This window comes from Symphalangus syndactylus, chromosome 12, assembly GCF_028878055.3.
Source record: "Symphalangus syndactylus isolate Jambi chromosome 12, NHGRI_mSymSyn1-v2.1_pri, whole genome shotgun sequence".
NCBI lineage: Eukaryota > Metazoa > Chordata > Mammalia > Primates > Hylobatidae > Symphalangus > Symphalangus syndactylus.
In genome coordinates this window covers 93,794,200-93,819,847 of record NC_072441.2, presented here as the reverse complement: position 1 = coordinate 93,819,847, position 25,648 = coordinate 93,794,200, and the positions used below count along the sequence as shown (strand labels likewise).

At 41.7% G+C, this 25,648-nt stretch overlaps 1 protein-coding gene and 1 pseudogene across 2 annotated transcripts in view; one reads left to right on the top strand and one right to left on the bottom strand.

Annotated features, from left to right (window-relative positions):
• The window catches only part of RXRG (retinoid X receptor gamma), a 236,359-nt gene that overhangs the window by 44,447 nt on the left and 166,264 nt on the right, over positions 1-25,648 (top strand). For both annotated transcript variants that reach the window (XM_063625028.1, XM_063625025.1), the window contains exon 2: positions 16,505-16,575. The gene's annotated coding sequence lies outside the window, so the exon portion shown is untranslated. The remainder of the gene's footprint in view (positions 1-16,504; positions 16,576-25,648) is intronic.
• On the bottom strand, positions 8,103-9,011 carry LOC134734777 (small ribosomal subunit protein uS5-like; annotated as a pseudogene).

Genomic DNA, 25,648 nt, shown 5'->3' with positions numbered 1-25,648 from the left:
ACACCTGTAATCACAGCACTTTGGGAGGCTGAGGAGGGCGGATCACCTGAGGTTGGGAGTTTGAGAGCAGCCTGGCCAACATGGAGAAACCCGTCTCTACTAAAAATACAAAAAAAATTAGCCAGGCCTGGTGGCACGTGCCTGTAATCTCAGTTACCTGGGAGGCTGAGGTGGGAGAATCGCTTGAACCTGGGAGGCGGAGGTTGTGGTGAGCCAAGATTGTGCAGCTGTACTGCAGCCTGGGCAACAAGAGCGAAACTCCATCTCAAAAAAGAAAAAAAAAATTAAGTACCTTCCATGTGCTATGTATTGTGATAGAGGGAGGGCAGAGGAAGGAGAGTCGAACAATGAATGAAGCGCAATCCTTACTTGTAAGTCCTCACAATTTATTGGAGAAGAGAGACAAGCAAATCAGTAATTCTAATGTGGTAAGTACCACCATAGGGAAATACACTTTGTTATAAGAAATAGAGAGAAAGCCACTTACCTGCCCACTGGTAGCCAAGAAAGCCTTCACAGGGAGGTGACACAAGCTGTCTTTAAAGGCAATAAGAATTATCTGAATTGGGTATGGGAAGTTGGAAGAAGGCTATTTGAAAGAGATGTGCAAAGACCTTCATATTAGGTGGCTCGATATTTGTGAGGAACGGCAAGTACATTGATATGAAGCTGAACCACAGGATGTGAGTGCATTGGGGAATGAGAGAGTGGTGGGAAATGAGTTTGGACAAAAAGCAGGAGTGAGATAATGATGAGGTTTTCATGCCATGTTTAGTAGTTTGGCATTGTATCTTATAGGATTTGATGACAGATGGATGTGGGGGTAAAGGAGTGGGACAAATGTGGGATGATTCCCAGGCTTCTAATTTGGATGATAGAATGAATGTTGGGAATACAGAGGGGCAGGGTTATGGGAGGTGAGAAAGACAATGAGTTTACTTCGGGACTTTGAGGGATCCTGCCCAGGTGACAACTGACTATGTAGAACTGGCTATCAGAGAGATCTAGATTTTCAGTTACAGATTTTGTTCAATAATAATTACCATTTACTGAGGACTTACACTGTACCAGATTTCATATTAATCCTCATGTTAAATCCTCTTAACAACTCCATAGCCACATTTTACAGATGAGAAAGATCAGGTACGTGACTTGTCCAAAGTCACATGGCCAGCCGGAAGTAGGGCTGGAATGTGAACCGAGGCTGATACTAGCATCTGCATCCTTAACCACTGCTTTCTGCAGGAGCCATCCACATGGAAGTGGTAACTGCAGCAACAGGTATAGATGAGACTTCAGGGACAGGATGTGCAATGAGAACAGCAAATGACTGAGGCTGCAGTTCTGGAGAATACAACCATTTGTGGGACAAGTAGGAGAAGAAGAGCTCATGCAGATGGAAAGAATTGCCATAGAGGGAAGAGGAAAATGAGGAATGGATACTGTCTAGAAACCCAAGAGGAAAATTTCAAGAAGGAGAGGGTCAACAATGGCAAATGTCACAGAGATAAGGTAACTGGGACTGAACAGGATCTTTGGTCTTCCAAAGATACTTCTGTGACTTCCTGGCACCAGGCCCACATTTCCAGTGGATGACCAAACATAAGCATTTGAGATTTCTACAGGCATCTTCACTTTCTGAGTTCCTTTTCTGTCGATAATATTATTATCTTTTCAGACATCCAGAATACACCCATCAGGATTATCTTTCATGTCCTTCTTCCACATGAGCACCAATGAGTAAATCATGTTGACCCTAACCTGACAACGTTTCTCTCATCTACCTCCTCCTCTCCTTGCCTTCTCTGACACCACAGTTCTTTGCTTTTTACCCACATCATTGTATTTCTATCTTGATTAGTCTTCTTGCCTCTGCTCACATTCTCCTTTAATCTGCCTTGCCCAATTAATCCTTCTGAAGCCTCACCCTTGGCACACCACTCCCCAGCTCAGAAACCTTCAGTGGCTCTTTTTTATGACATAAATTCCAAATTCCTATCGAAAGCCATCTATAAAATGGCTGTCACTTATTTTTCTACCCCCCTCCCCAAATTATGTGCCTTGCAGCCTATTCTCCAGCCAGACTGAAACAAATGTGTTGTTTCCTGTGTTTGTTTCCTTAGATTCATTGCTTAGAACAATCTTTCCACCTGGATGCACTTTGCTTTCATCTTTCAGGTTCAAATCCTGGCTACCCTTCAAAGGTCATCTCAAATACTATTTTCCTCTGTGAAATTTTTCTAGACTCTTTCCATCAGAAATAATTTCAGCCTCTCTGAACTCACATGAGTGTGGCACTTTATACCCCTCTTAGGGCAATTAATGCTTTCTACCTTATTTTTTGGGGATGGGGAGGGTTATATATGTCTTAGTTTTTGAAGGCAAGGTCTATTTTTAAGCTACTTTTTAATTTCTCACTTTGCTTGCCACATGGGTGTTCTATATGCAGGTGTTTTTATTGAATATTTATTTATTGAATGAATGGACAGATCTGGCAAAGAGAGCATTTCAATGCGTGGTCGGTGTCACTGTCAGATACTGTGCAAACTCTGGATATTTCTTTCTTAATTATCTCTTTAGATAGAGACTCTCTAGTGCCCTGACATCTCAGCTAGATGGTAAAGACCTATAGCTAATGTTTTAGAAAAGTTCATTTTGAGTAGTGTCAGTGTCTGTGACAGAAGGGTTTAAGCAGATATTTGGTTTCTCAGATATGCTCTAAAGAGCTACATTTTCTTATTTGGGGAAAAATCTGCAGTTCTCTGGGGTATCGCAACATCCAGTCTGGTTACTTTTGAAATGTTTAATATAGTCACCCTCTGCAGAGGCAATGTTTAGAATGCGCCTTTGAAGGTGGGTAGATAGCAAGGTAAAAGGAAAAGGTGCTTTTCTTTGGAATGGAATCCTGGATCTCTTGGAAATGTCTTCATGTTTGGTGACTGTATACTATTTCTAGATTTTCCCTTGACTCATAGATAGAACCAGGTTAGGGAATTAGAAGCCATAGCCAGGACACTGGACCCAGTTTGGTGGTGCCTGTTTGTCCTGCTTGTGAAATTCAATCTGGAGTATGGAGTTTCCATGGCTGAGCCTTCTATCCTGCATGGGTCTCTTTGGCCTTCTCTGGCCTTTGAGGTATTTTCTTCTCTAGCCACATGTGGATGAGCTGCTTGTTAAGCAAAATGGAGTGGAACTCATGGGAAACATCAATGGAAAATGTCGTATGGCATTATGTTTATTTAGGTTTCAATGTCAAATTTAAACTTTATAATTTGAGCATGTGGACAGTTGGAGTTCTTAGCCTCTTACCTGCTTGCGCAGAGCTAAATTGATCCTTTGGGCTAAAAAAAGACTATTGAATTGCTCTCTTTGCTAGTTCCTATGCCAGGCAAATAATCAACAACAGATTTAATTTCTCTTGGTCTTCTTTAATGAAGATAGCATATCCTTCCCAGATGCTTATACCCAATCTTTCTTGTCTATCTTTTTCCCTCTACTCAGTGATAGGTTAGCCAACAGGCAGCTGTGAACCAAAGTAAATGCCACGTCTTCATCAAAAGGCGAAGCACAGCCCATCCTGGAGGAGGGGAGGAAAAGATACTCACCACCTGCTACATTTCTTGAGCAAGTACTGCAGGGGCTGTCTTATTTTTTTCATGCTTGGTCCATAGGTACCCATATCCCAAATGAGAAGCTCAAAGATTAGGAAGGTCCTAGCTATGGGTGCCACCCTCTGTCAGCTTGAATATCACTTTGTGCTTTCATCCTCTCTCTCTTTATATCGTCTTTTACCCAATCTCTGACTTATTCACAATTACACCTTCCTACATGGAATCTAAAGGGATTGATTTGGAATCATTTTCACTGCAAATCAGTAAATTCACATGTGCTCACATTTTTTTCATATTCTATTTTAGAAAGAATGGTTTTGGTATTTTTGTGTAAGCACTCTAGTGCCTTTCCTTAATTCTTTGTTTCTTTGGTTTTGAGTTCTACATGCTTTTCCCTTCTCATTTGGCCCCATTTATTTCCTGTCCTCTTTTAACCTGTGTCTGATGCCTTTGCCTGCTGTTCATTAGAAACTTGAAGGTGACAGGGGTCTTGATTTATAGAATAAGAAATTAGATGGGACTCTTTTTTTAAAAGGGGGGCTCAAGTCAGAAACACCTTTTGTGCTGTGGTCAGAAATTTTATAAATTTTATATGGTGCCTGGAGTTTAGATATTTTATATAAAGTCTGGAGTTGAGAATTAGGAATTTAAATTTATAATTGATGGTCTAAAGACTCTGGATTCCAATATATGGAGTATGCCAAAATGGGTTGGAAGAATCAGGTGACTCACTGCACAAGCAAAGGTAACCAATCTTTAAGACCTTAGTCAAGATTGTGAAGAGTGACAGACTTAACAGACTGTATCTCCAAGTAGCTGATTAAACTCTCTATAATAACACTAAATGATGTATATATAATATTCTAACCAATGTAAAGAATTAAAGCCAGTGGGATTGGAAATCATGTACATAAAACACTTTATGGTTTGTTATTCCTATGACAAAACATGTTTTTTCATTTAATCATCACCATACCCTTGTGAAGAAGGCATTACCATGACCTCATCTTACACAAAAAGGAACAAAGGCCAGAAAGCTTAGCTTAATTGCCCCAAAGTCACACGCAGTGACTGAGACAATCCAGGTCATCTGACTTCAGATCTCAGCTTCTTTCCATATATTTAAGTCTTCATCTTGGTGAGCAAATGTGACAAAGACAAAAAAAATTACATATGCACATTGAGAATCTTTCCATTCCTCCTGCCTTCTAAAAGAAAGTAGGTTTCTTGGATGGGCAGCTGCTTTTGTTATGTGGTATCTGATAATGAGAAGGGAGAATTGAATGATTGAGCTACATTGGTTAGGGCAGAGAGGTACTGGAGGGAGAGAAGAATATTCCAGAAAGGGAAACAGGAAGGGGATGACAGCAAATGCAGGCTGAGATTTGAGAGCTAGTTTTTGGGTGTTTGGGGGAGTGTGAGACATGAAGTTGGTAGCACGTCTGTTCTCACGAGAGAGTAGGAAGAGGATGGGGAAAGAGGGTCTTGAGAAGTTTTATTTTTATTATGAAAGGAATGCTCCCTTGGTGCCTTTTAAAGAAATTGCAGTAACAATTTCAGTTTTCAGATCTCTTTGAAGGCTAACTTCTTCTTTCTTTAGATTTAATGCTTCTCTGCAACTAGTCCAGCTTTATGTGTGTTACATGGGCTTATTAACATGTAATATGTTAATCCAAGTTTTCACTTTCTCATGTGCATTAGGCAGGGAAAGAGAGGTCAACAATGCGTTGAACCCAAACTCAACAATGCCAAATATAACTCTGAAGAATATGCAAAGGAGAAGTTTCTGTCTTCTTGCCTCAGCTCTGTAGTTGGAGGCCACACTCAGGCCTGAGCTAAAGTCTTAGGTTTGCATTGTGAGACTCCTCACTTCACAGGTTCTTCTTTTCTTCTTATACTTAGGAAATTCTTCTTGGTGCTAATCTGATCCTTCTGTAATTGAGTAATGACCATGAATTTCTTTTTATTCACAGGAAGAGAAACAGTGCAGCTCTAAACGGAGGTTTTTTTTTCTTTCTTTTTTTTTTTTTTTTCCATTTTCTCGTATTTCAAAGCTTGTGGTAAGCATGGTCTTGTGACTCGATTCCATTGGTGTAATAGTCTGGACAGCAGTGGTAACCATGGGTCATGAACTGGGTATAGAAATGTGCTGCCTTGGCTGAACCGTTGATCTTGTCCCAGGAGAGAAGCCACTGAGTCTCAGCTGAGTCAAGGCTGGGAACAGGAGAATCTGGGGCCAAAGGTAGACCCTGGCATATGACTTATCTGAACATCTGGGGACTTTAGGTTTGATTTTGTTGAGATTTGGTACTTTATATGCAAGCTTCAGGCTATTACTTCAGGGATAGGAAGCTGATTATTCATTAATTTTATACCAATGTTCAGAATAGACTGACAGAGCAAGAGCCTATAGTTTTAATAGGAGTGGAAGCAAGTACTTTTCTTTCTGTCCCTTGAGCTACTCCCTATGACAACATGAAGCAACTAGGCTTGCAAAATCATGTACATCATTCATTCCAAAATACTGGCCAGTGCTTGATCAATACCACAATTTGGGGGCATTTTTTCATAGCATTTCCTCTGGTTGCCTACTTACTTGCAACTTCATTTTCCTTAAGATAACTACTTCGAAAAGAACTGCTGTCATTTGGATGAACAAACCTTGGTATGTGAGTTTTAAAAAAGTCATCCACACTATTTTATTGTTTCACCTTGCAGGTGTTCATTTTTGTCTTAAATAGGACTCTTTGGGTTGTAAGCAACAGTTGAAAAATGAAGTTATTTTAATCTAAGCTGCGATAACAAAATACCATAGACCAGATGGCTTATAATCAACAGAAATTTATTTCTCCCTGTTAATGGAAGCTGGGAAATCCAAGATCAAGGTGATGGCAGATTGGTGTCCAGTAAGGGCTTGTTTTATGGTTCATAGATGGCACCTATTTGTTGGGTCTTCACATGGCAGATCAGGCCTCTTTTACAAGGGCACTAATCCTATTAATGAGGGCTCTATGCCATGACCTAATCACCTCCCCAAAGGTCCTACCTCCTAATACCATCACCTTGAAGATTAGGATTTCAACACAAACCCTCAGACTATAGCCAAGTCAAACTAAAGTAAAAGTGGCAATTTAACTCCTCATGTGGCTGAGAAGACCATAGATATATTAGTAAGGCTTGATTGTGTCTTGAGGGTCCATCTGCCTTCACCTCTCAGCCTGGCCTCTTCCTGGTTGGCTGCAATTTTGTCTATGTTAGCAAGATTTTTTTTTTTCCATTTTCTCTTATTTCAAAGCTTGTGGTAAGCATGGTCTTGTGACTCGATTCCACTGGTGTAATAGTCTGGACAGCAGCGGTAACCATGGGTCATGAACTGGGTATAGAAATGTGCTGCGTTGGCTGAACCGTTGATCAATTTCATCAACCGTTGATCAATTTCATCAACCGTTGATCAATTTCATCAATGGTTGATCAATTTCTCATAGCCAAAGAGCTATGAGTAACTGGAGGGGCTTAAATAATTTGGAACTAGTCTGAGAAGTCTTATGACCTTGCTATACTTTGGTTTCCTCATCTGTAAAATGAGATAATAACACTACGTCCATAGAGTATTAAGTGAATATTTAATGAGCTAGTGGAAGATGTATAACTCCACAGTTAACATGAGCTTTGGAGTCACACCTGGTTCCATCACTTACTCAGTTGCTTGTGTATGAGGATACTTATAACACTTGATCATAGGTTGTTTGAGATTTAAGATTCTAGAGTGTCTATAAAACCTCGAATAGGGTATCTGGCACATAGAGCCACTCAGTAAATGGTAGCTATTAATTTAGTAGAATTTTGAGAAATGACCATTAACGGCTTGAATGTAAAGGTAAACTCAGGCATGGGGAAGGGCATGAGCAGTGATCCATAAAGGGGGCACTTTGGCCTTGGGGCAGCGAGGTAAGCTTGGGTAGCATCCACGGGTAGAAATGGGGCTCTTACTCTTTGTGTTAGAATTATGATAAAAACACACACACCAAGAGACGGTCTGGGAAAGAGACTGTCAGCCAAACAAGAAGTTAGCACCTTTGGAGGAGAGCTCTGATTCCATCAGAGAGGCTGTGTTTTTGGAATGATCCTTTTTGTAGAATTTCAGTACTTAGCTTAGTGTTCATTGCACTGACTTGAATTGCCTCTGAAGTCAGAGGGAGTCTTCTGAATATTCTTGATGGCAGCAAATCTTCCACTTATGAGGTGGATTCTACAATTCAGAGCCAAATCTAATGAATTAGGTAGGGGATAAAGCCGAGTAATTCTGATTCAGATTTAAAAAGACCAAACTAGTGTGATTATTTTTTCCCCCCTCTGGCTTAAACTGGCTTTTGAAAACAACAGTATGAGTAAGTTATATAACACTTTGAAAATCAGTGTCATAATTTTATATTTTACAGGTGGAATATATATATATATATATATTTATTTTTACAGTCTTAACTCACTTTCTTTTTCTTGTATAAAAACCCTATGTTGTAGCCACAGCTGGAGCCTGGGTCCTCTGCACGGAGACTCTGGTGTGGGTCTTGGTGAGGTGGTCAGTGAATTCTTGATAGGGAAACTTGGTGAATACAGCCGCCTTCCAGAGGTCAGGGGTCAGGTAGCTGTAGGTCTTAGAGATGGCATCAAAAGTGGCGTTGGCGAAGTTGCTCAGAGTGGCAGTGCAGCCCCTGGCTGAGGTGTAGCAGTCATCGATACCAGCCATCACGAGCAGCTTCTTGGGCACAGGCGCCGAGACGATACTAGTGCCCCTGGACGCGTGGATGAGGCGCACGAGCACGGAGCCACAGCAGCCTGTCACCTTGCAAGGGACGGTGTGGGGCTTGCCGATCTTGTTCCCCCAGTAACCTCTGTGCACGGGGACAATGGAGAGCTAGGCCAGGATGATGGCTCTGTGGATGGCAGTGGCCACCTTCTTGGAGCACTTAACACCCAGACCGACGTGACCATTGTAGTCCGCGAAGGCCACAAACGCCTTGAACCTAGTTCGCTGGCCGGCGCGGGTCTGCTTCTGCACCGGCATAATCTTCAAAACCTAGGCCTTGAGAGAGGCCCCCCAGGAAAAAATCAATGATCTCAGATTCCTCGATGGGCAGGGAGAAGAGATAGATCTCCTCCAGGGAAGTGATCTTCATGTCCTTGACCAGGCGGCCCAGCTTGCTGACGGGCATCCACTCCTTATCCTTGGCCTTGCCTCCGCGAGCTCCGTGGCCTCGGCCCCAGCCTGGTCCACGGCAGCGACCCCGGCCTTAGATGCCACTGCCGAAACCTCCGAGGAAGCCACCGTGGTTCCCCATCCCAGGGCCCTCGGGGCCTCCGGCTTCGCCTCCCCCCGGCTGCACAGGCATCATCCGCCATTTGGTGTTTTCTTGGAGAAGCAGCTACATGTGGAATATATTAACTCAACAAATTGTGCGTACTTGCTAGACATTAGGCATGATAGTAAGTGCTAGGGTTACAAAGTATTGCTTTTTGGGGAACCCATGGTTGTTGGGGAGAAGCCAGAAGATCAGTCATCATAGTGCGGCAAGATCAGACTTGTGGTTTGTTCAGGTTCTGGGAGCCGTCACTGTAGTGAGAATGGGTGAGTTGGGGCAGGCTGTGGTGTCTGGGAAATTTTAAAATAGAAGTGATACTTGAGCAAGAAGTTGAAGGATGAATGTGGATTTATAGATTAAGCAGGGTGTAGAGACATGTGTGCATGTGTGTGTGTATTTCATAAAGAAAGACATGCATGTGCAAAGGCCTGGAGGCTGTTGATGTCAGCAGAATGTTCGGAGGAATGAGTAAGATGAAACAGATGAAACACTTAAGGGCATTTTTTTCTCCATTAGTCGAGGCTAGGAGAGGCATTCAATGTCCAATGTCTAACTAGGGTTAGGATTTGAAGAATCTTTCTAAGATGTCTGTTTTTTTTTTCTTTTAGAGATGGGGTTTCACTGTGTTGCCTAAGCAATGGCTATTCATAGGCACAGTTATAGCACACTGCAGCCTTGAACTCCCGGACTCAAGCTATCCTCCTGCCTTGGCCTCCCAAGTAGCTAGGGCTACAGGCACATATGACTGTGCCTGAGTAAGATGCCCCCTCTCAAAAGTCAGCAAATAAAAGGCAGCTTAGAGAAAGCCATGATTCTTACCTGATCACCCTCCCAACCATCCTGTGAGGATTTTACAGGTGAGAACCCTGACATTCAGTGGGTTTAAGTAATTTCCCGAAAGTGTCTGCTAGGAAGAAGGAGAACTGGGCTTTCCATTGGAGTCTGCCTCACTCCAAAGCCTACGACAAATTGTGAACGTAAGTTCACATTTATCTGATGACTTGGGACTTTGTCTCACCTCAGGACCACTCTTCTGAATGTGAGATTGTCAGGTAAAGTTTGGTAGCTGGAGATGTAGCAGCAGATGCAGAGGTCTGAGCACATGGACTGGCCTTAGGCAGTGTCCAGACTAGTGGGCCTCTGACTTCAGAGTGCCTAAGCATCCTCTGAGGGACTTCTAACAGTTCAGATTTCCAAGCCCTGCTTCAGAGGGTCTGTCTTGTTATGAAGCACCTAGGGTGACTCTGATGCAGATGGTACGTGGTTCACACTTAACATTGCTCTTAATGAATTTCTTATATGAGTTTGGTTCTCCCTCCCTCCCTCCCTCCCTTTCTTCTCTCCTGCCTTCCATTCTCTCCCTCCTTCCCTTCCTCCTTTCCTCTCTTTCTCCCTTCCTTCTTTTTGCCTTTATTTCTTTCTTAGTGTTTTGCTTGTTCTCAGATTGCAGGATTGGGAAAAGCCAAAATAATTGAGGCTTCTGTCAGTTGGTTCCAATGACTTGAGGAAATCACTCAAACTACTATTCATGCTCTTTTTCTGTGTGTGTGTTCCCTGTCTGTCCGACAAGAGTCTGCATTCCTTGCAGGCAGAATTCACATATTTTGTGTGCCTTTCACAGATGCTTCCATGGTCATGCTCCCGGGTACACTGGGTGCCTAGTACCTTTTGACTACTTTTCAACTAGGCATTTTGAAAAATGTAATTCATCCAAGGCAGGCAGGCTTAGCTATTTGCCTCAACATTCTGTGCTGTCCTGTGGACTTCCTGTGAATGTCCTCCACACAGCCTCTGCCTTTTCTAGCTCTTCTGCCCTTCATACCATCCTGGAGAGTCCTTGATGGGTGGAACGTAGACTCATGCCTAGTGACTCTTTTCCAGTCTCAGCTCTTAGCGTTTTCACAGCCTCTGGTGAAACTTCACCCCTTGGGAACCTTCGGACCTGTGCTTCTCTAGTCATGCTCACCTATTTGATGCTTTTATCATCTTGTGTTTCTAAAAAATGGTATCCCTTTTTGGTTGACTTTTGATTCAGCTCTCCTTGTTGCAGTTGGCTTAATATCTGGGTAGAGCTGTGGGGATGATCCGACCTTGTCCTAGTTAGGCAGTTTTCTCTTCTCTTCTGGGCTTTTAGTGACAAGAACCCAACCTTCTTAGCAGGCTGAAATCTTTGCACATCACACAAATGGGAGATTCCTGTCTATGTTTCTGCCTTTCTGCCTTCTGCCTTGGCCTGTCTACCTGAATTCTGAAGTCAGGTTACATGGGTTTGAATTCTGCTTGCTGACTGTGAACTTGGGTAATTTTTTTTTTTTTTTTTTTTTTTGACAAGAGTCTCGCTCTGTCACCCAGGCTAGAGTGCAGTGGCACGATCTTGGCTCACTGCAACCTCTGACTCCCTGGTTCAAGCGATTCTCCTGCCTCAGCCTCCCAAGTAGTGGGGAATACAGGCACGAGCCACCACGGCAATTTTTTAAAGTGCTCTAATCTCCCATTTTCTCATCTGTAAAATGAGGATCATAAGGTGGTTATGAGGTTTAAAGAAAAGGATGCTCGAAATGAGAGAATAGCTGGAGTATAGTAAATGGCTATTGCAATTATTGTTATTGGATGATTGTTTTTGTGCCTTCACTTTCCCCAATTCACATTCTATTGGTCCTATAAGGCCCAGATAGAACTGTGCCCCCTCCACAAAGCTTTTCCTGTCCACTGAAGCCAGCAGGGAACTCTGTCCCAAATTCTCATGATTGCTGATGTCTGAGATTCATGCATGCTTATTTCCTTTAATATTTAATGTGTTACTACTGTACTGGATGCTAATTAACTTTATTCTTCCTCCCTATTGTGGAGAAAAGTCCTTGAATACTGAAAATGGACTTATTTTTTCTTTTAGCCTCTCCACTATCAGTTATGTTAGACACCCTTCTTTCGGGTGTCATGATTAAGGACATATAAATCAATACACTCAACATAAACTCATTTGGGATAACTTGAGATAAATTGGCAGTGTCTACACTGCAAATGACAACATCCTGTTTTCTGACATTCAGCCATCTTTATCCTGTTGCTCTTACTAGATGGGGAGGAAAGTCCTTTTTTAAGGAGTAGTGCATTTTGGGCTTTGAGTGAGTCACTGGTAGAGAATAGGTGGAAGAAACCTGTCCCCTAAAGCTGGTGATTTGCAGCCCTGGATGAGCAGGAGAATTGCCCGAGGAGCTTAAAAACAACACAGGTATTAAGCCACATGGGCCAGTTAAATCCATATCTCTGTGGTGATTAAGACTTACTAGAAAATACTATACCTGATATAGTATTTTTTAAAACGCTTACCAGGTAGTTTAATTATGCAGCTGAGGTTAAGAACCTTTCCCTGTTCTGAAGTCAGGTTCCCCAACCCCTATGCCTGATGAATGGACTTTGGTTTGAATTACCTGCATCCAGTCTGTTTTTCTGGGGTGCTGGCTGCAATTAGCTTGTAGGAATTAGCTTTTAATAGAGCATGGTTGTCTTAAGGGTCCAAACCATGCCATTAAAGAGGTTATGATGCCAGAATGCCTTACAGCCTTGCTCACTGACAGTATACCTACGAATAGAAGTTTCCTTGCCCTAGGTCACTAGTGCCATAGCAGAGAACTGACTGAGCTCTCTAAGGACCTAAAGTATTTATAACTCTTATAGTATTTCTGCAAGGTGAGCTTTGCTGCCAGAAGCCTGAATTGGGGCCGCTAAGTCTCTAGGCAGAGAAATCCAGTACAGCTGCTGTAGGCTGCTTAGGGAGACAGTTCTTAGTGTGGAGAGATAGGAACTCAGGTGTCCTTCCCAGAGGACACAAAGGAGAAAGGCTGGAGAGGAGATTTATCAGGCTGCCTCCTTTGCCTTGTTTCTGATATTTTGCAAAGGAATCATTAAGACCTTTTAAAAAACAGATTTATTGAGGTATAATTTGCATACCATAAACTTCATCTGTTTTAAGTGAACAATTCAGTGAGATTTCATAAATTTGGAGAGCTGTGCAACCATTGCCACAATCCAGTTTTAGAATATTTCCATCATCCCCCAGAAATCCCTTGTACCTATTTGCAGTTAGTTCCTGCTTCCAGCCCCAGATCCAGGCAACCAGGAATCTGCATTCTGTTACTATAGTTCTGTCTTTATTGGATATTTCATATAAATGAAATCACACAATATGTAGTATTTTGTGTCTGGCTTCTTTAATATTCCTGAGGCCCATTCATGTTGTATCATGTATCAGTATTTTTTTTTCCTGAATTGTTCATTGTGTGGATATGTTACATTTTATTTATTTATTCAACAGTTAGTGGGCATTTGGATTATTTCTACTTTTTGGCTATTGTAAATAATGCTGCTATGAACATTGTGTACAAGTTTTTGTGTGGACATATGCTGTCATTTCTCTTGGATAAATAGCTAGGGGTGAGCTCACTGGGTTGTATGGTAAATTCATATTTCAGAAACAGCCAAATTGTTTCCCAAAGTGGCTATAGCATTTTGTATTCTCACCATAATGCATAAAGTTTCCAACTTCTCTACATCCTCACCACTCTTGTTATTGTCTGTCTTTCTGATTCTAATGGGTGTACAGTGGTATCTTATGGTTTTAATTTACATTTTCTTAATAATCAATACTGTCGGCATTTTTTTCATGGGATTATTTGTCATTTATATATCTCCTCTGTCTAAATATCTCTTCAACTCTTTTATTCATTTTCAGATTGGTTTCTTGTCTTATTATTTAGTTGTAAGAGTTCTTTACAAATTCTGAAAAAGTACATTTTTAGATATATGATTTGCAAATATTTTCTCAGTGGCTTGTTCTTTCACTTTCTTAATGGTGTCTTTTGAAGCTCGAAGTGATTAAGTTTGATGAAGTCCACATGTGATTTTTTTTTCCTTTTTGAGTCATACTTTTAGTGTCCTATCTAAGAAATATTTGCCTACCCAAGATCAAGAAGACTTTCTTCTAGATTTTAGGAGATTTTAGATTTTCTTCTAAAACTTTTATAGCTTTAGCTCTTACATTTAAGCTTGTGATTAATTTTGAGTTATTTTTTCTGTATGATGTGAGCAGGGGTGTACATTAATCTTTTTGCAGTAGATATCCATTTGTTCCAATACTATTTTTTGCAAAGGTTATCCTTTTCCCTTTGAATTGTCATGGTGGCTTTGTTGAAAATCAATTCACCATAAATATAAGGGATTATTTCTGGACTCTCAATTTTGTTCCAATGATTCATATGTTTATCTTTATAGTCAGTACTACACTGTGTTGATTACTGTGGCTTTAGGATACATTTTGCAATTAATTATAAGTCTTCCAACTTTCTTTTTATTTCCAAATTGTTTTGGCTACTCTGATCCTTTGTATTTCCATGTAAGTATTAGAATCAGCTTTTCAATTTCTGCAAAAAAAAAAAGAAACCCGCTGGGATAATGTTATAGATCAATTTGGGGGGAATTACTGATACCTTAACAATACCGAGCTTCCAGTACATGAATGAAATGTTTCTCCCTTAGTATATAGGTTTCCTTTAATTTTTCTGAGCAATGACTTAATTTTTGGTGTACAATTCTTACAATCAATACCTTCTTGTGAGTTTGTGTGGTCCTGCCAGGGACACTTGTTTTTTTCTCAGAGGTCTCATTGAAAGCAATGGACAGAGATAACCAGCTGAGCAGCTAAGAGCAGGTGGCGGTGTGCCAAGTGGGAAACGCGTGGGCCTGGGGGTCAGGAGGACCAGGTCTGAGCTGTGGCAAGCCACTTAACCTCTCAGTTTGCTGACCTCTAAAATGAATGTAATGCAATTTGTTTTGCTTCAATGTTGTAAGCATTAGAGTTAGAAAAATGTTGGTATAGAGTGGGTGTTCACGATTTGCTGCCTGACCTTGTTGGTGCCTGTGATGATGATTATACAGCATTGTGCATGCCATTAAAGGGGAGGGGAGGAACTTGAGAGGAGATCTTAGGGCCCTAGCCCTGGCCACAGAGTCTCCTTGCAGCCCAAGACAGAAGCTGATGATTCACAGTAGAGAAGAAGTGAATATTCCAGTTCATTTTATCTTCAAACAGCTAATTGAATTAGCTACTATCACCCAAATTTTACACCAAGAAAACTGATGATCAGAGAAATAAAGTCAAGTTCCTAGGATCACAAAGTGGGTTAGAGGCAGAACAGGATTTAAACCCAGATTTGTTTGACTTCAAAGCTTATACTTTTTCACTCTTTCTCCTCACAACCACTGACCCCACAATGTCTCATAAGGGGATCTGCAAGGCAGCCCTAAATTCCAAGTAGGACATGTAACTCCTCAATGGACAAATGGTCACTGATAAGTGATTACTATATCTTGCTTCTCCTTGTTCCTTAATATGTTAAAGGTTTAACTTTGCCTCAAGATTCAGAAAGGTAGTTATGACTCCTATTACCAAGGATCAGGTTGGAAACCAAGCTGAATTCATAAGGGGTGATCATAGTGAGCTATTACAAAATGTCACCTGGCTATAGAGATTGAGATAAAAATGAAACCCTTGTTTCCAATGTTTCAGTATGACCTGACTTGAGTACCACATTTCACCAAATTTCAAGCTATAAGGCTCCCATTTTCTCAGCTATGATAGTTTGTTAGAAGAAGGTGGAGCTTGAGGCAATATGAGCTTCAGATCCAGAGCTGTAAATATTCTCCTGCTGGTTGCTCTTGGCTTGCTCAACAGTAGCACAACTGCCAATGTATTAATATGTCTTATTTCCCATGTGGGAGACTTAGGTTTTGATTTCTAGGAGATTCATTAATATGGCAATATAAAGAATGCAAGGGCTTTGGAATCAGTTAGATGAATTTTTGTTCCATTTCCATTATTTATTTGCTGGCTTTGTGATCCTGAGAAATGTATTTAACTTATCTGAGCCTATTTGCTCATGTAAAATGGTGAAAATAATTGTCATGAGGATTAAGATGAGATAATATCTATAAATCACTTAGTGCCAGGTATATAATACAATCTAGACAAACAGTGCTATCTCTTCTTTGGACTGGAGTTTAAAATAAGTAGATTTAGTGTCAAAGATATCTCACTGTGGATAAGTATACTAGTCAGCATTTGCTGCAGTAACAAACAGCCCCCAAAGCTCAGCTGCTAAAAATCACATTCAGGCCAGTTGTGGTATGGTGGCTCATGCCTATAATCCCAGCACTTCGGGAGGCCAAGGTGGGAGAATTGCTTGAAGCCAGGATTTTGAGACCAGCCTAGGCAACACAGTGAGACCCCTATCTCTACAAAAATTAAGAAAAAATAGCTGGGCATGGTGGCCCACACCTATAGTCCCAGTCCCTCTTGCTGAGGTGAGAGGATCACTTGACCCCAGGAGTTCAAGTCTGCAGTGAACCATGACTGGGTTGCTGCATTCCAGCCTGGGCAACTGAATGAGACCTCGACTCTATAAAATTAAAAAAAAAATCACATTGGTTTGTGTATTGCTTATGTTGGGTTCTGCTCTTTGTATCTTTTTATTGCAGGATCCTGGTTGAAGGAACATGTTGTTCTTATGGTGGAGGGCAGAAACCCAAGAGGGCTGGAGCCAATCCATGTAAGTGTATTTAAAGTCTCTGCTTGGCCATGGTGTGTATCACATTTCTTCACATTCATGATCGTATGGTCAAGCTCAGAGTCACTTGGTAGGTAAGTGTACTTCATCTAAAGGGAAACATGGTAGGAGCTTTGTAAACGAATAGTGTAATCTGTAGCAAGTAAGAATTTTAATAGAGGGAATTCTTAGTAATGCAAGTATTGATCATTGCATACATGGAATATTTGAGCCTTTTCGTTTCTATCTTTCCCTTTGGCTATGGAAGTTTTTCTCCTTATTCAGTTTTTCTTTCTTAAAGCAGAACTGATGAAAGATAATTTGTCAATACCTGAGAAAAGGTTTCCTGTTTCTCTTCCAACCTCTTATTCTCAGCCACTTGTGATTCATCCTTCTTTACTGTTGGCATTCTCAAGGCTTTCGTAGGCCCCTTTCTCTTCTTCTACGCTCTTCTACAGGTGATCTTATACATAACCACGGCTTCAGTTAAGTACTCGCTGATGATTCTTATTTCCACATTCTCAGCACAGATGCCTCAGAGTCCCAGACCCATGTAGCCTACTGCCTGCTCGACATCTCTGCTATGATTTCCACATAAGTGTCAGTATAGTAAGACTTAAGTGTGGTCACTGTAAGTGTACCCTCAAGGACCAGACCATCCAGCCAGTTGTTCTTGGCAAACACTTAGAATCCATTCTTAGTATCTCCTTCTCCCTTACTTTCCTATCCAATCAATCTACAGATTCTCTTCTCTTTACCTCCTTGGGAACCCTGTGATCAGCCACTTCTTCCCATCCCTACTGCTACCACCAAACCATGATCCTCTTTCATCTGGCTATTGCAATGTCCCCTAACTTTCATTTTACATCCTTTCTTTTTCCTTTTTAGTCAGAGTCCTTTTATTTAAATTCAAACTTGGTCATATCTTCTTTTGGCTTAAAACTCTTCAGTTACTTTCAGTAGCTTTTAGGATAAAGACCAAAACCCTTTCCATGGCCCTGCTGATTTGGCCTTTTCCTGTCCCTCACATTTTATTTTGCACCACTCTTCTTATTGCTTATATTGTAGCTTCAGTGCTCTCCTCTTTCAAATCCTTGAATATGTCATGCTGTCACCTACCTTGGGGACTTTGCAGATGCTTTCCTCAGTTGCGATGTTTTTTCCTGACCTCTATCCTTGAAATTCCAGCTCAGATATCTCCTCATTGAAACACTCCTTAGCTTCTCCAGACTGAGAGAGCTCTTTGCTCTTCTGTGGTCTAAAAAAGTCTATACATATACTTATGTGTGCAGAATCCATCTTATAATGTTATTATTTGCTTATATGACCCTCTGCCTGGGGTGCAAAGTCTTAGAGTAGGGTACCATTTCATTTTCCAAACAATTTTTAAAAATTCTTTTGATCTCAAAAAAAATTGTGCAAAACCCAGCTAAGGCTTAGAGAAACCAAGATTCCCCACTTGAGGACTCCTTTTAAATGAAACCCGATAATAACAAGCGTAAAAAATTGGAGGCAGCCGGGCACGGTGGCTCATGCCTATAATCCCAGCACTTTGGGAGGCAGAGGTGAGTGGATCATGAGGTCAGGAGTTCAAGACCAGTCTGGCCAAGATGGTGAAACCTCTTCTCTATTAAAAAATACAAAAATTAGCTAGGCGTGGCAGTGGGTGCCTGTAATCCCAGCTACTTGGGAGGCTGAGGCAGGAGAATCGCTTGAACCCGAGAGGTGGAGGTTGCAGTGAGCCGAGATCATGCCGTTACACTCCGGCCTGGGCAAGAAGAGCAAAACTCCATCTAAAATTAAAAAAAAAAAAAAAAAAAAAAAAAAAGGAGGTAGGAGGAATATCAGAGCTCTAGCCCACAACCTTTATTTTTACTAATAAAGAAATTGAAGCCTAGAGAGATAGAATTGTTTGCTTATGATTATGCAGCAGGTGGTGTCAAGCAAGAATGAAACACGAGTGCTGAGTCCATCTGAAAAAGAGCATTCTTGTGTGTGGGTGCCAAGGTGGCTCATTCTCTCCCCAAAGCCACCAGTTTTTTTGAACACCTAATTTGTGCCAGGAATTATATTAAAGTCCTTTATATAAAGAGTCTCTAACTTTTAGAACCACAAGGTGAGTTTGATCCCCATTTTAATTTGTGGGAAAAGAAGAATAACAGAGATTATAATGTGTTCAAGGCTTATGTCACGCACTAGGAAATGTCTAACCATGTCAGTAATACTTATCATTATATTATATTTCTTTTTACTTGTTTATTGGGCAGGGTGAGGAGTTAAGACTAGATCAGCCTAAGGAGATTTTCATTGGAAACTGGTAATCCCTGAGAGGCTTTCTTAGCAGGAGACTTGCGAGGTTTCAGCGCTTCAATGTAAGTTGTTGCAGTATGAGTTTCAGTGAGCCTGTAATTCAAGGAGCTTTATGGAGCCCCTGCCATGTGTACTGCACCATGCCAAGTTAAGTGGAGGTAAAGAAGAGCTAGAAGCCATGAGTATGTGCCAGTCCTGATCCATTTTGCTGAATGAGAAGGAGCCCAGAGTCACTTAAATGAGTCCGAGGAGTGGCATGCAAGTAAACTCAAAGTTATGTACCTGAGTCTGTTGTTCTTTTTTTTTTTTTTTTCTTTTTGAGATGGAGTTTTGCTCTTGTTGCCCAGGCTGGAGTGCAGTGGCGCAATCTTGGCTCACTGCAATCTCTGCCTCCTGTGTTCAAGGGATTCTCCTGCCTCAGCCTCCCGATTAGCTGGGATTACAGGCATGTGCCACCACACCTGGCTAATTTTGTAATTTTAGTAGAGACAGGGTTTCACCATGTTGGTCAGGCTGGTCTCGAACTCCTGACCTCAGGTGATCTGCCAGCCTCGGCCTCTCAAAGTGCTGGGATTACAGGCGTGAGCCACCGCTTCTGGCTGTTGTTCTTAAATGTTAATCTCTTGGCCTAAATAGTCAGCCTGCTTAAAACATCAACCAGCCCTAAACCTTTCATCATCTGATTCTTGTCAAACACGGAGTGTTGCGTTAAGAATTCTCCACATTTTTAGTGGTTCCTCTGTACTCCTCGGTAGTATCAGAACTATTATTGCCAGAGCTGATTGACAGTGTGCAGTCTTCACCATCTGGTTCCTTGCAAAGAGCGGATAATCCTTTTAAAGTCTTAATAGTGATAGATGATTTGTTTGGCCTTATTTTCTAACATTAGCTTTTAGACAGACTGTGTCAAATCCACAGGTTTTGAATTTGCATCCTAGCCTAGAGATGGAGAGCAGTTACTTAAAAACAGGAAAGAGCTGAGAACAGGCTCATGCAAAATCAGATTTGGAAAAACCTATTTTGCTAATTTCCCTAACGTGGAAGTCTTTTTATCTGTACCTCTAGTGGAACAGTAAGTTGGTAGAGAAAACGTGAAACGTGGTGTCAGGAAGACCTGGGTTGCTGAACATCACAGTTCTGCTGGGGACTAGCCAGTGAAACAGGACAACCATGAATCTTTCTAAGCCTTAGTTTTTTTAACCCATACAATGGGGACAGTAATATCTTTCAAAGTTGTGGAATGATTTGTGAGTTAGAAATCACTCTAAAATTATTAGGTAGTGTTCTATGTGGAGCCCAGTCCTTTCTTCCTCAGGTGGGCCGGTGTTGAGGAAATGTAGGCAGCTGGGTGGGGTTGTACATGGAAGGGTTGCTTGTGAGGTATACTCAGCCCAGTAACGACCTTGCAATCTCAGAAACAGCTGCTGTGTAGATGGGCTTGGCAAAGACCTGGCAAAAAGAGAAACTTCAACAGACGGGCTCAGGGGAGGTGACCAGACACTGCTTCCCTCCTCCCCTTTTGTTAACCTCAGGTACAGAAGGTTGAATTACTCAGAATCCTCCCTTAATGGTGTGTTATCATCCTTGTTCCAGGCTAGGCTCCTCTCTTATTTTGTTTAATTCTCTATACCGCCAATTCCCACTCAATCATTTTCTGCATGTGCATTCATATAATGTGTTTAAAAGTGTATTTAAAATAGTGCCTCTTTTGTGACAGGTTTGCTCTCATCCTTGGGAGACATCAGGGAACAAAATAAGCAAAAATGCCCATTCTCAGGGAGCTTATATTCTAGAGGTGAAGGTGGGGGTGAGAAGACAGTACTTATTGCCTTTTAGACTAGGATACAATTTAGTTATTACAGTTGGTTATTGTCTAAGTTAAAAATTGAGCAGGGTAAGGGAGAAGGAGTGTGAATGCATGTGTAGGGGACTTTGAAGGGTTACAAGCCCAGGAAGAGGGAAGAGCCAGTGCAAAGGCTCTGTGGCAGCATCAATGCCCCATATCATTTCATGGCAGCAGGGTGGCCAGTGAGGCTGGGCAGGGTAGGCAGTGGGGTAGTGATAGAAGATGACATCAGTGAGGTAAAGAAGTGGTGGGGGTAGGGGTGGAGGCACATCATTTAGGGCCTGGTGGGACATTGTGAAGACTTTGGCTCTTATTGTGAGGGAAATAGCCATTTCAGGATGCTGAGTGTTACAGAGTGTTCTCATCATACGTATTTTTTTTCCCTACTCGGCTGTATTCATCTTGTTGCTAGATGTATACCTAGTTATGTATTTCTCTTTTCTTTTTTCTTTCTTTCTTTTTTTTTTTTTTGAGACAGAGTCTCGCTCTGTTGCCCAGGCTGGAGTGCAGTGACATGATCTAGGCTCACTGCAAGCTCCGCCTCCTGGGTTCACGCCGTTCTCCTGCCTCAGCCTCCTGAGTAACTGGGACTACAGGCACCTGCCACCACGCCTGGCGAATTTTTTTTTTTTTTTTAATATTTTTTAGTAGAGACGGGTTTCACCATGTTAGCCAGGATGGTCTCGATTTTCTCACCTCGTGATCTGCCCACCTCGGCCTCCCAAAGTGCTGGGATTACAGGCGTGAGCCACCACACCCAGCCCCTAGTTATTTATTTGTAACTGTCCTATAGTAATCCACAAATTTTCCCTAGTCAGTCTTCCAACCCCCTGCCATTACAAATAATACTGCCATGGATGTCTTCATATGTGTTCCCTTGTGGACTTGTATGATCATTTCTGTGGAGAAACACCCAGGAACAAGTGGACTTGCTGGGTCCCAGGGTAGACATACACTGAATTTAACTTAATAGTGCCAGATGACTCTCTAGGCTGGCTGCGCCCATTTAGAGTCCCTTCAGCAAGGCATGAGGGTTCCTGCAGCCCAATATCCTTGCCAAAATGCAACATCCAGATTTCAAAGCTTTGCAAATCTAATAGGGACACAGTGACATCTATTGTTTTCATTTGCATTCTCTGATTACTGATGAGCATCAGCACCTCTTTATATGCTTGCTATTTTTTCTTTTCTTCTCCTATCCATTGCCTGTTCATATTCTTAGCCAATTTTTTCTATTGGAGTTTCATGCTTTCCTTTTTGATTTGTAGGAGCTCCTTGTATGTTCTGGATATTATCCAGAGTTGTTTTTAGAAGCTTAGATTTAGAGGTGGCCTTTGAGGTAATCTAGTCTAACCACTTCATTTTACAGCTGGGGAAACTGAGACTCAAGCAATGAAGTGATTTTTTTTTCATATCACATACAGAGTGGAAAAGCTGAGACTCGAAATCCCTATATCATATTTAGTGGGAGGACTTGCACTGAGGCAGGAATGAAAGTCAAAGGTAAGCAGTAGCTGTAGGGCATTGCTGCTTCCCCACGATCTGCATTTCTTTGCAGGCAGAAGAGCCACTTTACCTGACTTGTTGGCCAAGGCTAGCTCTGGACCCAAGAGACCCTGGGTCTGATAACCATTTCCTCCTCCCATTCACACTGTCATGACCTTATTTCAGGACTTTATCCTCTTGCTTGACTTGTGTTTCTCAAATTTTGGTGTGTATGAAATTCACCTAGTGAACTTACTAAAATGCGGGATACTGCCCATCCTTCCTGAGCATCTGAAGGACTGAGAGATCGTCAGGATCTTGATGTGGGTCCATGAGCCTTCTTTGGAGAAACACTTGCCACTTTCTTCAGCTCCCTGATTGGTCTTCTGTCTCCATTTTCTAGTCACCTTCATTTGTCCTCCAGGCTCCAAACACAACTGCAACGCTTCCCCTAACACATCTGTTTGCCATACCTCCATGCTCTCACCCTTACTATCCATTTGAAATGCTCCTTCCTGTGTGAAATTCTATGATTTTTCAAGATGTAGGTCAAGCATAATCTCCCCTAAAAAGCCCTCCTTGATTTTTCTGAGAATTAAGTGCAGGGGCCTATTGCAAATGGGGAAATGCGGCAGGTGGTATGAGTGTCCCACTGACTGGTACCCTACTCTTTGTAATCATGATGGACACCTCGCCATTTAAGGTGGTTAAAGACAAAAGACACCTCTCGGAGGAAAGGAGCAACATCCTAGACCAGCTGGTCTTTCCTTTAAAAAAATTCATTTTTATCAGATATATATGCACATAGTTTAAAGAGTAGCAGTTGTATAACTTTTTTTTTTTTTTTATTAAACAGCAGTCTTCCATTTTTTGTCCCAGTGTTTTTTCCTCTCCAGAGGCAAGCACCTGGAACTCTTTTTGCTGATTCTTTTGATATGTCTAAAAATTATGCTTTTATTGCTCCCATTTGATTTTTCAGTGTTAGGCACCAGCTACCAACTCTCCAGTGAGACAATGAGGATTTAACTCTCCATCCTCCCCATATCCCTTCCCCATATTTTATTGCCCAGCACGTTTTTGCATCCAGTATGCCATGTGGTGGTTCTCTCCACCTTGGTGACTGATGCTGCCAGCCACCTGGCTGTCCAAATCAGAAACTTGGGCCTCTCCTTAACTCCTTCTTCTTTCTCTGAATCTTCCCTCCATTAATTCTTCCCCAACATCCCATATCCAGTTACTCATGAAATTCTGCCAGTTCTACCTCTGACATAACCTCACAAATTCATCCAGTTCTGTTTGTTCCCACAGCCACTGCCTTTGGCCTATCACTCTCACCCCCCGCTAGAATACTGCAATACTGCTAGTCTCCCCGTTTCCCATCATGCCTCCCTCTGGTCTCTTCTTCACCTTACAGCCAGAGTGAGTTTTCTCAAACACAAATTAACTAGACTCGGTGGTTCTCATGCTTACAACTCTTGAGTGTACTTCAGGAGCAAGTCCCATATCTTATCCCGGTGGGGCAGAGACAATTCCTTGTTTTCCATAGCATTCCTGGCACACAGACTCCGTTTCTCTTCAGTAAGTTTGGGACCATGTGAAATGTGAGCTGAAGTGACACGTGTCATTTCCAGGCCCAGCAGTTACAAGCTGTGTGCCTATGGCCTCTCTTTTCTCTTCAGGAGTGGACCTCTGAGGCCGTTTCTAGGTGCTGGAGCTACAGGGTGGGAGGGCTCCCTACCCACATGGGACTCTACATGAGTGACAAATTAGTCTTTGTTGTGATAAGCCAATGAAACTTTGGGGTTAATTTGTTATTGTAGCATAGCCTATCATAATCCTGACCAACACAGGGAAATAAAAGGCCCTTCAGGATCTGGCCTTGCTTCTCTCTCTAACATGATTTTTCTTTTCTTCCTTCCCTTATACTCTATATTCCAGTTATAATGGCATGCCAGGCTCTTCTTCACTTCTAGGCCTTTGTGGATGCAGTTCTTATTGCTTAGAATGTCTTTTTGTCACCCACATCCACTTTACAACTTTGCCTGGTGAATCTCAACTCAACTTTCAAGCCTCAGCGTAGATGCCTCTTCCTCTGAGAAGCCCTCCAGGACACCCTACTGCCTCCTGGTTGAGGCGCCCTTCCTTTGGGTCCCCTTAGAATACTGTGCCGGCCCTTCACTTACCACTCTGTCTTGAAATGGACTGTCTTCTTGTTTCTCCACCAAAGTGAACTGGAAGCTCCCTGAGCTTCACCACTTTGCCCCGTTCACTGTGATCTTCTCAGGCCTCGTCAGAGTAGGTGCTCAGTCCATTTTTGTGGAATGAGTTATTGTTGGAAGATCCAGGCAAAATCTTAGGGGAGAAGCTATCATGAAAAGCTGTAATTCATATTTCTTTTGCCAAGACTTTTTGGTAGTTTAAATTCCTGAGAGACAATATTGATTAGTGATTTGGAGGAAACAGTCTATAGTCAGACACAGCTGGTTTCACTTCTGGTTGTACTAGATGTGTAATATTTAGCAAGTTACTTATCCTCTTAAACCTCAGTTTCAGGATCTGATGGGAATAATGCTTACCTCATAGGATTGTTGTGATGATTCAATTAGTTGAGATGTGTGTGTTTGTGTGTGTATGTGTATGTGTTTGTGTGTATGTATATGCACTTAGAACAATGCCTAGTATGTAGAAGTGTCCAGTAAATGTTAGAAGTGTTATTATATTAAAAATATCATAAATGCAAATGTGGTATCCTAGATTGGGTCCTGGAACAGAGAAAAGGGCATTGCGGAAAACAACTAAAGAAATACCAATAAAGTCTGGAGTTTAGTTAATAGTAGTGTTCCAATATAAATTTTTCAGCTTTGATAAATGTACCACTGTAATGTGAGATAACATTAGGGGGAACTGGGTGAGAGGTATATGGGAACTCTGTGCTACCAAAAGTTATTCCATAATAAAAAGTGTTTTAAAATAAATTCTTATTATAATTGATATTCACTGTATTCTCAAAATATCCCTATATAAGTACTGTAGTGACTGCCACTTACAGATGAAGAAACTGAGACACACAAAAGTTGAATAACTTACCCATGGTCACTCTTAGTTCAGGATAACAAAGTAGGAATGATTGGTGGGTTGGGATTTAAATAGAATGCAGTAATAAGCACTTATTTTGTGGAAGTTATCACTCTATATGCTGTGTCAATAGAGAACACTGAAGGCAAGTGGTCTCTGCTCTCAAGGTCATTATAAGTAGGAAGCCCAAGTTCACACAGTGCTAAGTGCAGAACTGGGGATAGAGATCCAGCTCCTGAATCTGGACCTATGCTCTTAAGCATTGCACCAAACAAACTGGAGAGCAAGTGGTGATTAGGTTTACATGCAATTCACAGTGGAAGTGCAGATGTAAAAAACAGGTCTGGTCAGGGGTTTAGA